This window comes from Caretta caretta, chromosome 3 (assembly GCF_965140235.1).
Source record: "Caretta caretta isolate rCarCar2 chromosome 3, rCarCar1.hap1, whole genome shotgun sequence".
Classification (NCBI taxonomy): Eukaryota; Metazoa; Chordata; order Testudines; family Cheloniidae; genus Caretta; species Caretta caretta.
This window is the reverse complement of record NC_134208.1, coordinates 209,598,961-209,615,937: the sequence shown is the minus strand read 5'-3', so window position 1 is coordinate 209,615,937 and position 16,977 is coordinate 209,598,961. Positions and strand designations below refer to the sequence as shown.

The 16,977-nt window shown below is 50.9% G+C and overlaps 1 long non-coding RNA gene across 3 annotated transcripts in view; it reads right to left on the bottom strand.

Moving 5' to 3' along the window:
• Positions 1-15,172, bottom strand: part of LOC125633257 (uncharacterized) — a 317,997-nt gene extending 302,825 nt beyond the window's left edge. Inside the window, exon 1 of one of the 3 annotated variants that reach the window (XR_012667898.1) lies at positions 14,995-15,172. This is a non-coding gene — a long non-coding RNA (uncharacterized LOC125633257). The remainder of the gene's footprint in view (positions 1-14,994) is intronic. The other 2 variants (XR_007355547.2, XR_007355549.2) reach the window with 2 other exon arrangements.
• Between the last annotated feature and the right edge of the window lie 1,805 nt (positions 15,173-16,977).

The following is a 16,977-nucleotide window of genomic DNA, read 5'->3' as shown; positions in this document are numbered from 1 at the left end:
AAAAGAGCTCCAGCATGGACCGAACGGGAGGTACGGGATCTGATCGCTGTTTGGGGAGAGGAATCCGTGCTATCAGAACTCCGTTCCCGTTTTCGAAATGCCAAAACCTTTGTGAAAATCTCCCAGGGCATGAAGGACAGAGGCCATAACAGGGACCCGAAGCAGTGCCGCGTGAAACTGAAGGAGCTGAGGCAAGCCTACCAGAAAACCAGAGAGGCGAACAGCCGCTCTGGGTCAGAGCCCCAAACATGCCGCTTCTATGATGAGCTGCATGCCATTTTAGGGGGTTCAGCCACCACTACCTCAGCCGTGTTGTTTGACTCCTTCAATGGAGATGGAGGCAATACGGAAGCAGGTTTTGGGGATGAAGAAGATGATGATGAGGAGGAGGTTGTAGATAGCTCACAGCAAGCAAGCGGAGAAACCGGTTTTCCCAACAGCCAGGAACTGTTTCTCACCCTAGACCTGGAGCCAGTACCCCCCGAACCCACCCAAGGCTGCCTCCTGGACCCAGCAGGCGGAGAAGGGACCTCTGGTGAGTGTACCTTTTAAAATACTATACATGGTTTAAAAGCAAGCATGTGAAAGGATTACTTTGCCCTGGCATTTGCGGTTCTCCTAGATGTAGTCCTAAAGCCTTTGCAAAAGGTTTCTGGGGAGGGCAGCCTTATTGCGTCCTTCATGGTAGGACACTTTACCACTCCAGGCCAGTAACACGTACTCGGGAAACATTGTAGAACACAGCATTGCAGTGTATGTTTGCTGGCATTCAAACAACATCCGTTCTTTATCTCTGTGTTATCCTCAGGAGAGTGAAATATAATTCATGGTCACCTGGTTGAAACAGAGTGCTTTTCTTCATGGGACACTCAGAGGAGCCCATTCCTGCTGGGCTGTTTGCCTGTGGCTAAACAGAAATGTTCCCCGCTGTTAGCCACAGGGAGGGGGGAAGGTTGAGGGGGTAGTCACGCGGTGGGAGGAGGCAAAATGCGACCTTGTAACGAAAGCACATGTGCTATGTATGTAATGTTAACAGCAAGGTTTACCCTGAAAGAGTGTAGCCACTGTTTTATAAAATGTGTCTTTTTAAATACCGCTGTCCCTTTTTTTTTCCTCCACCAGCTGCATGTGTTTCAATGATCACAGGATCTTCTCCTTCCCAGAGGCTAGTGAAGCTTAGAAAGAAAAAAAAACGCACTCGCGATGAAATGTTCTCCGAGCTCATGCTGTCCTCCCACACTGACAGAGCACAGACGAATGCGTGGAGGCAAATAATGTCAGAGTGCAGGAAAGCACAAAATGACCGGGAGGAGAGGTGGCGGGCTGAAGAGAGTAAGTGGCGGGCTGAAGACAGGGCTGAAGCTCAAATGTGGCGGCAGCATGATGAGAGGAGGCAGGATTCAATGCTGAGGCTGCTGCAGGACCAAACCAGTATGCTCCAGTGTATGGTTGAGCTGCAGCAAAGGCAGCTGGAGCACAGACTGCCACTGCTGCCCCTCTGTAACCAACCGCCCTCCTCCCCAAGTTCCATGGCCTCCACATCCAGACGCCCAAGAACGCGGTGGGGGGGCCTCCGGCCAACCAGCCACTCCACCACAGGGGATTGCCCAAAAAAAAGAAGGCTGTCATTCAATAAATTTTAAAGTTGTAAACTTTTAAAGTGCTGTGCTTAAAGTGCTGTGTGGCATTTTCCTTCCCTCCTCCACCACCCCTCCTGGGCTACCTTGGTAGTCATCCCCCTATTTGTGTGATGAATGAATAAAGAATGCATGAATGTGAAGCAACAACGACTTTATTGTCTCTGCAAGCGGTGATTGAAGGGAGGAGGGGCGGGTGGTTAGCTTACAGGGAAGTAGAGTGAACCAAGGGGCGGGGGGTTTCATCAAGGAGAAACAAACAGAACTTTCACACCGTAGCCTGGCCAGTCATGAAACTGGTTTTCAAAGCTTCTCTGATGCGTACCGCGCCCTCCTGTGCTCTTCTAACCACCCTGGTGTCTGGCTGCACGTAACCAGCAGCCAGGCGATTTGCCTCAACCTCCCACCCCGCCATAAACGTCTCCCCCTTACTCTCACAGATATTGTGGAGCACACAGCAAGCAGTAATAACAGTGGGAATATTGGTTTCGCTGAGCTCTAAGCGAGTCAGTAAACTGCGCCAGCGCGCCTTTAAACGTCCAAATGCACATTCTACCACCATTCTGCACTTGCTCAGCCTGTAGTTGAACAGCTCCTGACTACTGTCCAGGCTGCCTGTGTACGGCTTCATGAGCCATGGCATTAAGGGGTAGGCTGGGTCCCCAAGGATACATATAGGCATTTCAACATCCCCAACAGTTATTTTCTGGTCTGGGAATAAAGTCCGTTCCTGCAGCTTTTGAAACAGACCAGAGTTCCTGAAGATGCGAGCATCATGCACCTTTCCCGGCCATCCCACGTTGATGTTGGTGAAACGTCCCTTGTGATCCACCAGAGCTTGCAGCACTATCGAAAAGTACCCCTTGCGGTTTATGTACTCGGCGGCTTGGTGCTCCGGTGCCAAGATAGGGATATGGGTTCCGTCTATAGCCCCACCACAGTTAGGGAATCCCATTGCAGCAAAGCCATCCACTATGACCTGCACATTTCCCAGGGTCACTACCCTTGATATCAGCAGATCTTTGATTGCGTGGGCTACTTGCATCACAGCAGCCCCCACAGTAGATCTGCCCACTCCAAATTGATTCCCAACTGACCGGTAGCTGTCTGGCGTTGCAAGCTTCCACAGGGCTATCGCCACTCGCTTCTCAACTGTGAGGGCTGCTCTCATCTTGGTATTCATGCGCCTCAGGGCAGGGGAAAGCAAGTCACAAAGTTCCATGAAAGTGCCCTTACGCATGCGAAAGTTTCGCAGCCACTGGGAATCGTCCCAGACCCGCAACACTATGCGGTCCCACCAGTCTGTGCTTGTTTCCCGAGCCCAGAATCGGCGTTCCACAGCATGAACCTGCCCCATTAGCACCATGATGCATGCATTGGCAGGGCCCATGCTTTCAGAGAAATCTGTGTCCATGTCCTGATCACTCACGTGACCGCGCTGACGTCGCCTCCTCGCCCGGTATCGCTTTGCCAGGTTCTGGTGCTGCATATACTGCTGGATAATGCGTGTGGTGTTTAATGTGCTCCTAATTGCCAAAGTGAGCTTAGCGGCCTCCATGCTTGCCTTGGTATGGCATCCGCACAGAAAAAAGGCGCGGAACGATTGTCTGCCGTTGCTCTGATGGAGGGAGGGGCGACTGACGACACGGCTTACAGGGTTGGCTTCAGGGAGCTAAAATCAACAAAGGGGGTGCCTGTACATCAAGGAGTATTTCAGGCAGGACTGCACGGAGGGTTCCAATAAGAAATGGTGCACCTAAGTTATCGTTCTTATTGGAACAAGGAGGTTAGCCTGGCCTCTGATTGATACATGGCTAGATTTACCTCGCTGCACCTTCTCTGTGAGTGACTGCAGTGTGATCTAGAGGAATGAGTCCCCTAGACAGGGGAGGAGGCAAATGAGTACAAAACAAATCTGGTCTATTTCTTGTTCTGAGCCACTCCATCTATCTTTTACATCTTTGGCTGGCAGCAGACGGTGCAGAAGGACTGCATGCCATCCACATCTCATGGCTGCTCGGCAGAAGATGGTACAGTACGACTGCTAGCCATCTTCATCTCTTGCCTACCTGGCAGAAGATGGTACAATACGACTGCTAGAAATCCTCATCTCTTGCCTGCCTGGCAGAAGATGGTACAGTACGACTGCTAGAAATCCTCATCTCTTGCCTGCCTGGCAGAAGATGGTACAGTACGACTGCTAGCAATCCGTATCGCCTGCCCGCTCACCATAAGACGGTTCAATAGGACTGACTGCAGGACTAAAGAGAATGACCTGGTCAAGTCACTCCAAATTTAGTCCCTGCACCCATGTCTGCCCAGGCGCTCCCAGCCGACGTGGCCAGGAGCACCTCGGACATGACGATGACGGCTACCAGTCGTACTGTACCGTCTGCTGCCACAAGGCAAGGGGTTGCTGCTACTGTGTAGCAATGCCGTACTGCGTCTGCCAGCACCCAGGAGACATAGGGTGATGGTTACCTGAGTGGGCTCCATGCTTGCAGTGGTATGGCGTCTGCACAGGTAACTCAGGAAAAAAGGCGCGAAATGATTGTCTGCCCTTGCTTTCACGGAGGGAGGGAGGGAATGGGGGCCTGACGATATGTACCCAGAACCACCCGCGACAATGTTTTAGCCCCATCAGGCATTGGGATCTCAACCCAGAATTCCAATGGGCAGCGGAGACTGCGGGAACTGTGGGATAGCTACCCACAGTGCAACGCTCCGGAAGTCGACTCTAGCCTCGGTACTGTGGAAGCACTCCGCCGAGTTAATGCACTTAATGCACTTAGAGCATTTTCTGTGGGGACACACACACTCGAATACATAAAACCGATTTCTAAAAAACCGACTTCTATAAATTCGACCTTATTCCGTAGTGTAGACATACCCTTATACTCATAAGCGGCTAAGGGAGCAGCCCAGTGGTGTTGCCGGCCAGCTGCCATACTCAGCACACCTTTGCTCTTGTTAGAGAGTCCCACAAGGGGTCTGTGATCTGAAAGAATGGTCCAAAGCTTCCCATGCAGGTACTGATGGACGTTTTCATTCCAAAAATAACCATTAGCCTTTCTTTCTCTAACCTTGTTCAACTTTAGCCAGTGACCTGGAGACTTCCAACTAGCTGTTCTCCAACATCCCCTATGTTATGGGCCAGAACTGCCCCTATTCCAGATGATGACACATCACAGGACAGGATTAATTCTTCCTCCAGCTCAAAATGAATGAAAAGGAGCTCGGAGGACTTGAGTAGCTTTTCAGACTCCTGGAAAGGTCTTTCTTGCTCCAATATCAGGGGATCTCCCTCTTTCAGGAATTAATGCAAGGGGGCAGTGAAAGGGCCAAAACATGTGGGAGAAACCTGTGCTGATGATTATACCATCCCTAAGTGTGCTCAGAACTCAGTGGTGTTCTGAGAACCGGCCAAACCAGAGTAAGGGGGAAGAGACAGTTGCCGTGACCTTGTCTGCCTTGGGGTGAATCCCGTCCTGGTCTATCCAGGAGAACCAGGGACACCACTTCTGGTCTCACAGAAAAACATGTACTTTGTTTGAAGCGAAGTCCTGCAGCCTCCACTATCTTCAAAGTACCTTTTCCAGTGTTGACAGGTGTCCTACCCCAGTTCTGCCTGGGTTGAAGATGACATCAAGCTTCGTAACCACACACAGGATGCCTTTCAAAAAAAATTTCCATGGAGCTCTGGAAAATTCCAGGTGTTGACGATGTCCCATATGTCAATCACTTGTACCGGGATAAGCCCTTGGGAGTCTTTCTAGTGGTAAATTTCTGACAGTCCGCCGCCAGTCTCAGCTGCTGGTACACCCGTGACATGGCCAGCTTACTCAATTTTTATGCCCACTGGCAAATCCTCCATCCATGGCATGGGGCAATTGCCAGAGTCGGAGACCCGATTCACTGGGACTTTATCATGCCCAAGGATGTGGATGGTCTTCGTCTGGTTGTAAGTGTGGCCCATTCAAAAAATTGCACTGGGAAAATGCTACCCTCTTTCTCCAGCCTGGCTAATTTGGTCTCAATCTGTTCTCTATGGAACTGGTCCTGCTTTAAGGCATTCTAAGCACAAATCTAGTAAGTTTTTCACAGCTGCTTCCATTGCTGCTGCTAATTCGACAGCTCCGGGTCAGGTACAATTGCCCTCTGACAGCAATGGTTTTGAAGTCTCTCCTGATTAATACCACAAGCCGACCTGTCCCGCAACACATCCTAGGACACAGGCAATACTGTGCTAGTCTTTTAAGCTCTGACACACACACACACACACAGAGCTAGTTTCACCTTGCCTCCTCATCCAGAGCCTCACACTGTTCTCCAAGAACATTTGGATTTCGTGTGTCGTGCCCTCTTCAGATCTTCTGTAGGTCTTTTAAAAACTTTCCTTCCCTGGTTTCTGAGGTTGTTGCAAACTCCAGGAGAGGGAATAGGTTTCACTGCCACAGACACTGAGGAAAACGGTTGTTTGTCCTGGTCTATAATCTCATTTGTAAGGGAAGTGCAGCCCAGTCTTTCATAGTATTGCTACCAAGCCTCATTGGCTTCACTAAACTCCTCAATTTTCCCATAAATTGCCATGCATATGTTTTTTCCTTGTCAGCAGTTTTCAAAAGGGACCGCTCAGTGCAACAAAAATAAGTCTACTCCCAGGTCTGCAGGCTGGGAACCTGCTGCTTTATTTAAATTCATCCCAGCGGAGTGGGGGAGAAACACCCCCTAACCAAACAGGAAGGGACAGAGGGAGGGGGAGAGCAGGGTTCCACCCCCAAATACTCTGGGTAACCCAGTTAACCCTATCATGGCTGCTTCACTACAGGTAGGAGCAGATGCTGTCAATGCAGGGAACCTCTGGACACACCGAGAACTTTCTACAGTTTTGACTGGACTTTCTCTGCCCTGACTGCCAGTTTGCTCCAACCTTCCTCCTCCCCCGCACCCAGCTCCGTCTTTTCACATCAGCTTCACTCCACATTGTCCCTCTTACCCTGTGCCCGCTTCCCGTCTCTTTCCATTTAGATGATCCTCTCTTAAGTAAACCCTCCCGTCAAAAATAAGAGAATGGCAGCAGTAACATGGCGCCTGCTGCCGTCCCATTGCTCACTTGGCCTGTGCACTCCACCCTCCCACCCCCGCTCTGTGTCTGACTGGTCCACGGCTGGGTGTTTGGGTAGTGCCTCGCACAACGGGCTGGTCCTTAAGCACTACCAGAAACATGATTAACAAGAAAAATGAATACAAGTTTCAGATGGCCCCCATGAACACAGAAGAAACTCCTGTCAGGAATGGTCTAGGTCTACTTGGTCCTGCCTCAGCGTGGGGGAATGGATTAGATGACCGCTTGAGGTCCCTTCCAGCCAGACAGATCTGTGATTCTATGATCGGCAGCATCCAAGATCTATTTCAGTGGAAACTGCCAGGTAGTTTAATCCCAAAAGGTACCGCTTGTAACAGCTGTGCGAGAAGATCAAACCAGAGATGGGTTTTATGGCTTTTTATAAAAAAAAATTTTAATGAAAGCTGGTTTTCGAGACTCTGGCGCTGCGTTTGGAGCCTGACCATGAAGCATTGTGCTAGTCAGTGAGTCATAGTGGGGGAACCTGATGACTATTTTCAGTACAGCTGGTCAGGTGACAGACTTTCTGAGCCCCCCCAGTATCGGGAATTTTTGAAAAAAATTGTCACAAGTCTGAACCAAAAGTCTCAATTTAACTTTTTTCCGCCACAAAATGAAAAAAAAAAAAAGCAACCAACAGTTTGGGCTAATCAAAATGTTTAGTTCTGATCAATTTGTTTTGATCAATTTGAAATGTTTGGTTTGACTCCTCTCTCAAATATAAATTTCAAAACAAAAAATTATTTTGAAACAAAGATCAATGTTTTTGTTCTGAAAATTTTCCGATGGAAAAGTGTGCTGATGAAAACGTTCTGGCCAGCTGCAAATTTGCACTGCCCAAGCTGAATGACATTCAAAAAGTGAATGAACAACATAAAGAGTTAAAACTACACCAAGTTTATGCACCTCTTTAAGAGCTTGATCCCTAACTGCTGTCAATTGTCAGAATTCCATGGACTTAAACTGAGCTACAACCGTTTACATGTTGGTGTCGGCCTCCGTGGCCCGCTTGTTACATTTTCCAACAAGCATCTTTGAGCTTTCTCCCATGCTGCCCCCCATGCTTGGGGGAGCTCCCCATAAACATCCACAAAACCACCTCGGTACCGCCTTCCAGTCCCTCCTCAAAACTCTCCTTTGCCATGATGCCTACAGCTGGACACAGGCTAGGCTGGGACGGTCTCTGTGTTCTGTTTGCGCCCAGCACAATGGGGAACTAATTGGTGACCAGGGCTCCTAGGCACTACCATCGTACAAATCATTAATAATAATGCTCTGTGGAGAACAGCAAAGAAGGGACTGCATGGAAAAGTAACAAATAGTTGATGGCTTTGAGGAAAAGCCAGAGAAAAGGTCAGATAGTCAGCAGAAAGCCTCTATTAGAAAGTGAAGTTCACCCTTCGGCTACTCCAGTGTCTAAGGCCCATATTCACAAAGGGATTTCGGTACCTTATTGTCTTTTTAGGTGCCTATGTGCATCATTTAGGCCCCTATGTTTCTGCCAGTTGGCATGTGCCAAGCTGCCTAAGCAGTAATGCTGCCCCACAGTTGAAAGCTGCTTGTAGCCCTGGCTCCAGGCGTGGCCCCAGCAGCCCGTAGTGGGATTCTCAAATGAGGCTTTTCCCCGCCCATCTCATCTGCCAGGTCTGATCCTGTAGACGTGTTCAGAGCACACCTAGGGCCTGGTACCTGTCAGGTCAGAGGGGGAAGGGATGAGTGCATTGGGGCTTTCATCTGAGATACGGGAGACTCAAGTGTGATCCTAGGCCGCCCTGCACTCACACCCTGCACTCTACTGCAATAATATTTGTGCAACAGACACCTTGTGAGGTATCATATGGAAGTCAATGACAAGTTGGTTATTAATATTGTTGTCAAATGCAGGTGTTGACATACCGGGGCACAATCCAGACCGCGGCAGGGCAGGGCGGGGGGGGGGGGGAGAGGAGTGGGGGCTGCATCACATCTGCCCTGCAACCTTGGCTGCCTTACAATGCCTTGCTGCGGTAGCTCCCAGCTGGGCCACTCACAAACAGCCCCCAGCATGCAAGTCAGGCGCTGAGTGTGTGTAACTGCATCCTGCCAGTTACACCCTGGCTCTCACCAGCCTTGGTTGTACTGCTGGGTGACCCCAACACCCCCCCAATCCCGGATCTTTCCCCAGAAATGTATGTCCTGGACTGCCCAGCCCTCTTCTGGACAATACCAATATATTAAGTCTATTATCCCTTTAAGGGAATAATATGCCATTTTATTATCTTGAGTTACCCAGACACTTCAATTTAAACGTACTGCATTAGATAAAACAGTAAAACAAGTTTATTAACTACAGTGAGATAGATTTTAAGTGAGTACAAGTAATGAGGCATAAAAGTCAGAAATGGTTAAAATAAAAATTTCCAGTATCTACTTAAACTATCTTAGTTGCAAAGCAAAACTTTCTCACCACATGGTCCAGCAGATTACTGACCAAACTCTCAGGTCAGGCCCCCTCTCCCAGAGGCCAATGCTGTTTCCTTTTGCCTTCTCAGGCATAGAGAATGAGGTAGGCAGGGAGAGAGAGAGGGGTACCTTGGGCTTTTTGTCTCACCTTTTGATAGTTTCAGTCACCCTCTTGAAAAACATTTCCCACGGAGACCCAGGAGACTAAGTCTGTGGAGAAGGATGTTCCTTGCTGGGTTTTTTCACCTATTTGAGCTTCCTTTGTTTTCCTTCCCTGCTTGATGACTCTGTTTCCTACTTACATTCAAATTAAGACAACCACACATTCCTTCCTTTGTGTAGGACAGATCTGACATCTGCTTGGGCAGGGCTGTGGGGTTTGGTTGTGAATAACACCATACAGGGGAATCTTAATGTTGTCGCACACATTTTACCAGGACAATACTGACCAGAAAATTATGGGTTTCAAATTATACCTTACAAGGCATACCTTGTACAAAGTTTATTACAGTAGTGTGTGGGGTGTGAATACAGGGGTGTATTCTGTCACAGTGTATTAACGGTATATGTGAAGTTATGAATTTCCTCTGTATGATGCTACTAGACCATGTTTGAGACCAGACAGCCTAGCCTAGGTAAAGCTGATAAACAGGTCTGTCCTAGAGAAAGCAAACTGGGTTTACCTCAATTTACATACTACCAGTAAACAAAGCCATCAGGCTAAACCGGCCGGGGTTATGCTGAAACAGAGAGAGAGAATTAAAATGGCTCCTGCACCCCAGAGAGACACAGGAAACTGAATCCTCAGGAGGTCTTCCTGCCTTGTAAAACAAAGACTTTGGGAACATAAGGAACAGAGAGAGACTCCATCTTGGCGCTTCACCTTAGGAGAGAAAGAAACCAAGCGATTCGGTCTCTGTGATGGGTCCAGGCCAGGCCAGGCAGGAAAGGAGCCTGGTGGTTGAAAGAAACCATCTTGAACCAAGCCTGTATCTTGTTAGATTATGTTTTAGACTTTGAGATGCGAGTTTTCACTTCCATTTGCTTGAACCATTTTTCCGTCTATACCCTACCGGCCTGGGTGAACCCCACAGCGCCACACCAGGTTTGAGGAGCTGCTTGAGCCCCCATGTGGGCGAGTGCCCTGGCCAGCTCTCTCGCTCACTCAGGTTTGTCACCAGAAAGGTCTGGGCTTCAGGCACAAGAGGCTAGGTTGCCGGAGTGACTGACCTGGCCTAGACACCTGACTCCAGGAGAGGGTTCATGGCCGAGGATCCCGGGTGGAGCGAGATGCCTCCCTCCAGCCCACCAGTCAGGTGCCTAAGTCCGTTTGTGAATCTGGGCCCTCAGCCTTGCCCCTTTCCTCGCGCTGCACCCCTGGCTGGCTCTGGCTCCCTTCTTTAGGCACCTCACTCTTCCCCGGCACAGCCTGGGCACCTAACTCAGGGCTGAGGTGGCAGGTGCTGCAATGCAGCTTTAAGGAAAAACCTTAGAGGTCCTCCTCCCCTAGTCATTGGGCCCAGGCTGGTATTAAACAGGCTCCAGGAGGAAGAGCTGCAACACATGCCCTGGCCTAGGAGCCCCTCCTCACCTTGTGCGGAAGGTCAGCTCAGGCGACAGCCCCGGGAGAGGGGCTCTGAGCCCAGGGGAAGTTCCAAATCGCATAGCCCAGCGCAAAGCAGACATCCGCCTTCCGCCACGCCAAGCCAGGCCACATTGTAGCCCCTGCTCCCCGGTCCTGTGAACGCCGGGGAACGGCCCGAAGCGTCAGTGTGGCAGAAGAAAGGTGCCTCTTGTCCCACTCCAAATGGTGGATTATTTAGGCACTGCGTATTGATCAGAGCCGCCCCTGTTCGCAGGGGGAAAGGAGATTGCCAGTTCTCCCACCTGCCTCAAGCGGCTCTCAGTGTTTTGTCTGCCCCAGCAGATGTCGCTGTTGCTGAAGAGATGGCCCAGGGGCGCCCGAGCCGACTATGAGCCGAAAAAGAGAACTCGAGGGGACAGAGCGGCTGGGCCACATGTCCCCCATTGGGCGGATTGAAATGCATTTCAGAAAGCAGGGGGAGACCTGTACCACAATCACGGTGCCGTTTTTGTCACAGCTCCTTTTACTGAAGGGCAGCAAGAACAAAGGAACCCAGAAGCCCTCTATTCAAATGCAAATAAATCTTTGCCTATCTTTTAATATGCTGCTCTTGTGACAACTGTAAGGTGTCAGGGTAACCACTTCCTGTGCTGAATGAAGCTGGGTAGCAATCTGGCTTACTGGAAATGGGAGAGTTAAAAGTTACCACTTCAGATTGAAAAACAACACAAGCTTAGCATTCAACCAATCAGCGGCAGGCCTCAAACACCCAGAGCAGCACTCATTCATTCCTTGGGGAGCAGGTGGCCAGTGTTACCTTCCTCCACATGCTCAGCTCAAGTATTTTATTGCTGACTTGCAAGAGAAGCCCCAGCACTTGACTAATTTTATGAATCAGTAAGGAGGGAGATTATAAAAGAGTAAGCAAGCAAAACAAAAGATGTGGTTTGCCCTTGGGGCGGTTGCTGTTTGACTGGGCTCAGGCAATGTGAGTCACGTTGACAATACAGTAATGTCATGAAGCGGTTCAAGAATTTCGGTGGCCAACCGATACCAATTTGTTCTTCGGCATTAAACAGCTGCGTTCACATTCCAGCCAACTTTTCACTAAAACTCTCGACTGTTACCTTAGAAAGGAGACAAAGAAGAGGGGACATGATAAAAGTCTATAAAAAGCTGACTGGACTGGAGAAAGGTGGGCAGCTCTTATCTCCTGTCTCATAGCACAAGAAGAAGGGGACACGGAAGGCAGCTGAGAGGTGGATAAATTCAAACACCAATAAAAGGGAGTACTTTTTTCCACATACGACAATTAATCCGTGGAACCCACTGCCACAGGATGTTGTTGAGGCCAAGAATTTAGCAAGATGCAAAAAGGGAATGGACATTTCTATGGAAAATAATAATATCCAGAGTTAGACTGGATAATGGTAAAAAAGAGTGTTGGGAGGGAGATAAACCCTACAGCTGCAGGGTTTAAGCCATTTTCTAACTATTAGAGAACAGGGTGAGACGTAATGTGGAGGGCAGATTATCCCACATCTGCTGCTGCAAGATTCTTCCACCTTTCTCTGAAACATCAGCTACTGGCCACTGTCAGAGACAGGACTTTGGACCAGATGAACCTCTGTCTGATCCAGTCTGGCAGTTCCTGAGATTGGAAGGGGAAGAAGAGGAGAGATTATTGGGATTTTAGTATGTCATCTTTGGAAGTCTGTCTCGGGACTTTGGGGGAACCTGCCAGGAATAAAGAAATTGGCTTTCTGCCCTTCTCTGCTTGCTTAGGATGGAAAGCAGGCCAGAATGCTGTTTTACAAGAGGTTGCGGTTTTGGGGGAAGAGAGCAGGGGCTCTTCTTTGCCTTGGAGAGCTCAGGCATGTCTCTGAAGGTGGGTTGGCAGCTTTTCCAGCTCCCAGTGAAGGGGGATTATTGAGTCCTTCGTGAAGAGTGTCCCTCCCAGGCGTGGCACCGTAAAGATGTTGACCAACCAAGAACAAAAGCCAGCATTTTAACCAACGTGAATAAAAGTCATTCGTCATCTCAGGGAAATGGGCTTTGCTTCTTTGGAGCTGGTGATGTCAAACTTTGCTAGTTCTCCAGCTCTCCACAGAGCCTTTGGGGCCAGGCACGGCATGAATTTCTACTCTAAAAAGTGGCGAGAAAAGCTGAGGGGAGGCTTGCAAAAGGTCTGTGAAAGCTGTTAACAAAGAGAGGAAGGGGGGTCCCATGGCTAGGCCACAGTCTAGGACTCAGGAGAGCCAGGTTTCAGTTCCCTGCTCCGCCACCGACTTCCCATGTTGCCTTGGACAAATCACTTAGGACCTCATCCACAAGGGGACTAAGCCCACCTCTTAGGTGCCACTGACACTCAAAACCACCGCTCCATTGCGGCCTGTGTTCCATCCCAAAGCCACAGCCCCCGGCCCACAGCAGATGAGCTGCTCAGCGCCTCCCGAAGCAGGACTTTCAAACCAGGCATCCCTCCCGAGTATCTTCCAGAGGGACCCAAACCGGTCTCCTCAGAGTATGCCTCAGACCTGACCAATCAAGTTGAACAATGAGGCTGGGGGGGGGGTGGGGGGGAGCCATGCACAGACAGTTGCCATGACGAACCCGCCACCGCCCCGCAAACAATAAACCCAGTGCAGCAAACCAGACACGGGCTGCTCAGTGCCACCAGCCAACACAGGCTGCCTTTAACCTCCGCTCTCGGCTCCCTGGCTGCCGTGGAATCGGTGTCCATGCCCCCCCCCCCACACACACACACACACTCCCTGTGACTCACTGGACTATCTGCCACTCAGCATGAGACCTGTCAGGGCTCAGTTCCTCATTTCTCGGTGGCAGCTGGAAGCTGCTCTGAATACAAAGCCCAACCCCACCATGAGCTCCATGCAGCCAGCCCCCTGCAGGGACAGTCCCGTGGAGTCTTGCTGGGAGCTCAGGGAAGTTACCCCAGGCCAGCGCCCCGGGATGGACGGGCAGGGGAATGCAAGGAGAGGGGCAGCCACACACGCAGAGGCAGGGGGAGAGTGGAGCGAGGCGGGAGGAGCTAGGCAGTCACACCTCGAGTGAGCTTGGAGGCCCTGCAGCTTCCATAGCCATGGCCACAGGGTTGATGGAGTAACCAGAGACCAGGGGAGGGGAAGAGAGTGCTGAGGGATAAGGAAAGGTGGGAGAGCCCCTGGGGACGAGAGGAACCCCCTGCAAGGCGAGGCAGGGAGCACAAGCCCAGCTCCAAGAGGAGGCACCTGGCAGACTCCCAAGGCAGAAGGGAAAGAGAGAGCAGGACCCTGAACTGCCCCCTGCCTGCCCCACGTCCCACCTCAGTGTGCACTGAAACCTCTTCTTCCTCCATCTCACTTCCCCTGGGCTGTCTGCATCCACTGCAAGGGGGGTGCTAGGAGCTGCACGCTGCTGGACAGTGCTGGGCCAACACCAGCTCCCTAGGAAAGACAGGGATCAGGGTGCACTGGCCTGGTCTGCCTGCACCCCTGGCTGACAGCTGGACATGCCATGTTGGCCCTCCACTCACCCATGGCCTGGGGATTTATTGATTTCAAAGCCATGTGCACGCAGAGCATCCCAGCAGCACAAAGGGAACCGCCACATGGCTCCACACTGGAGCTCTGCCCGGATCCCTGCAGACAGAGAATGCATTGCCTGAACCTTCCAGCTAGTCCGCACACAGTGACGAAACCTTCCCAGGGCGGGGACTCGTTTTGAAAAGGGAGGCTCCGAGTGCCATCCCTGATCCAAAATGCTCTAGAGGAGGGGTTCCACTGAAGAAACCCTATATATATTGGAAAGAAATCTAAATGATGCAACCCCCCCTCCCCCATACTTGCACCCCCAAGGGAACAAGGAAGAAATTCACCATCACAGTGATATGAAAGTAACCAGATTACGATGTGTATGATTTTATAAAGAAGTGACTCAGGCCAGCAGGGCAGATTCTCTGAGCAAACATCTGTAAAGTGCTCACACATGATGCACAGCTGCAATGAGCATATTTTACACGACATACATAATCTATTTGGGCACAGATCCCAGACTCCAAAGCAACACGTGACCCTGCCAGGGAGACAACGGACTGGGAAATACCATCGCAATAGAAAGGTGCCGCCAGCTGGTAACGCAACCAGCCTTTCGTTTCTGAAAGCCCCTGTGTGGAGGCTTGTCAGCGCTAGTAAATCACACCTTACCAGAGCCTGAGAGGGTGCGGGCAGGGAGTAGCAGCCTTGGAGGACCTGATTCCATCGCAATGCTAAACCTCCCGGAGCAGAGCTGGCCGTCCCAAGTGGCGTGACACACCCGCCGGGGAACTCGCTCCACGTGGGGAGGAGAATGCCAGGCTGGTATTTGTAACGGGCGCCAGAGACGTCAGAACTGAAACTCCCCTCGTTCTCTGCCCAGATCATTGGCCCTGATCGAGGTAGCGGCTGCTTTCAAATTCTGTGAAATCTCAAAAAGGAAACAGGAAGCCTCTCTCATTTCTGACTTCAAGCAATAGCCTCTGAACCACACACCGGCTTCCTCCTGCCCCATAGGCAGTGGGGGGGGGGGGGGCGTGTGAGAAACAGCAGCCTGGCTGCTCCTCTTCCCAGCACAGGAGCCACTGGCATGGCCAGAGGGCTAGAGTTCCTAGGGTGTGTTCCCAGCAGTGAGGCCTGGAATGGGAGCTGGGAAACAGCACAGCAAAAGGGGACAGAGCCAGAGGTCGTGCTAGCCCACTGGAGCCCTAAGCAGGAATATTTGGGGCCCCCTTACCTCTTGCCCACCCCCTAAAAATACTAATGGTGGTGTTTCCACCAACCAAAAACCCCACACGGAGACACTTGCTAAATAGCCCACATTACAAGAGACAGACAGTGTTGGGGGGGTAATACTAAAATTGAGGCCCCAAGCAACTGCTGAGTCTGGTTATGCCTAGAACCACCTCTGGCCAGAGCTTCTCCCCTGCTGGGATGTTGTGACAAGGAGGGTCCAGACACCCAAGGGGAGAACAGGGGGTCTGAACCCCAAAGAATAAGCCATTGACTCACCTTATTCTAGACAATGGTTGTGTGTATAAAATATGTCGAGTAAGATCTTTGGAAAGCTAGTAGTGCTGTGACCTTGCTGGTTGCTGTGAGCTACGTGGGCAGACAGTGGCTAGGAATCTCTGTACCCGGGAGGGGTATAAAACTCCGCTCAGAATCTGGGCAGCAACATCCAGCTCCACCACCCGAGGTGGTCAGCCAGGGAGAGGGGGCTGCCTCCCCAGCCAGACAAAACTAGCCCCCAGCACCCAACATCGCACAGCCCAGGACAAGACAAGAGATGGGCCAATCAAGTTAATGGGAACATATTGGAAACACCTGAAACTGAAAGAAAACCCCGGACTTGGAAAACAGAGAGGAGGGTGTGTATCCCCCAGCCCCCGTGAATCATCCTAATCTGACTGAAAGCAAAAACCCTGCAAACTCTGTTGGAAGGAAGGGGGTTTGAACTAAGTGAAGGTAATCCCGAAGCAGAGGATAGGGGGCTGTGTGGAACGTTGGATCCGCTTATGACCGGGGGCATGCTGGGAAACAGAGCAAAGGCAATAGGTAACTTGTATTAGAAAAGGGACTTTTATCTACTGTGGAAGTGTGAAACCTGCAGTTTTGTCTGTTTATTTTCTGTGGGTCGTGTGTGTGGGTTTGCTTTCCCTATTTCGCCTTCCAATCGGGGGCTTTTCTATTAAATCAACCTCGTTTATTTTTAGCCCACGCAGGTCTCTGGTGCACAAACAGCATGGAGCGTGTGAGCCAAAGTGAGCTGATAATTGGGGCAGGTTTCACTCCCCCCTCTGGTTCGTCAAAGTGTCTGGTAATTGAGACCTCGGGGGTCACCCTGCCAGGAGTAACGAGGCTGGTGGACTCCAGGGTGAGACCTTTGTGCTTGTGGGCTGGCTCCTGGTGTCCAGGCTCTGAGCCAGAGCAACACAGCCTGAAGGCCCCCAGCATCACAGGGCAGGTGGTGTCAGGACCCCTTCCTGGTCTGGGTGAGCCCCACAGCATCCCAAATGTGTCGCTTGCAAAGCGGAGAGTGCGGCCTCAGGGGTGGCTCTTCGCATTGCGCTGTAGCATCAGCGTGAACTGGGTGAGTGTCTAACCCTGTCCCCCCCACACTGCTGCCACCTCGGGTCTCTCAGGGAGGGAACA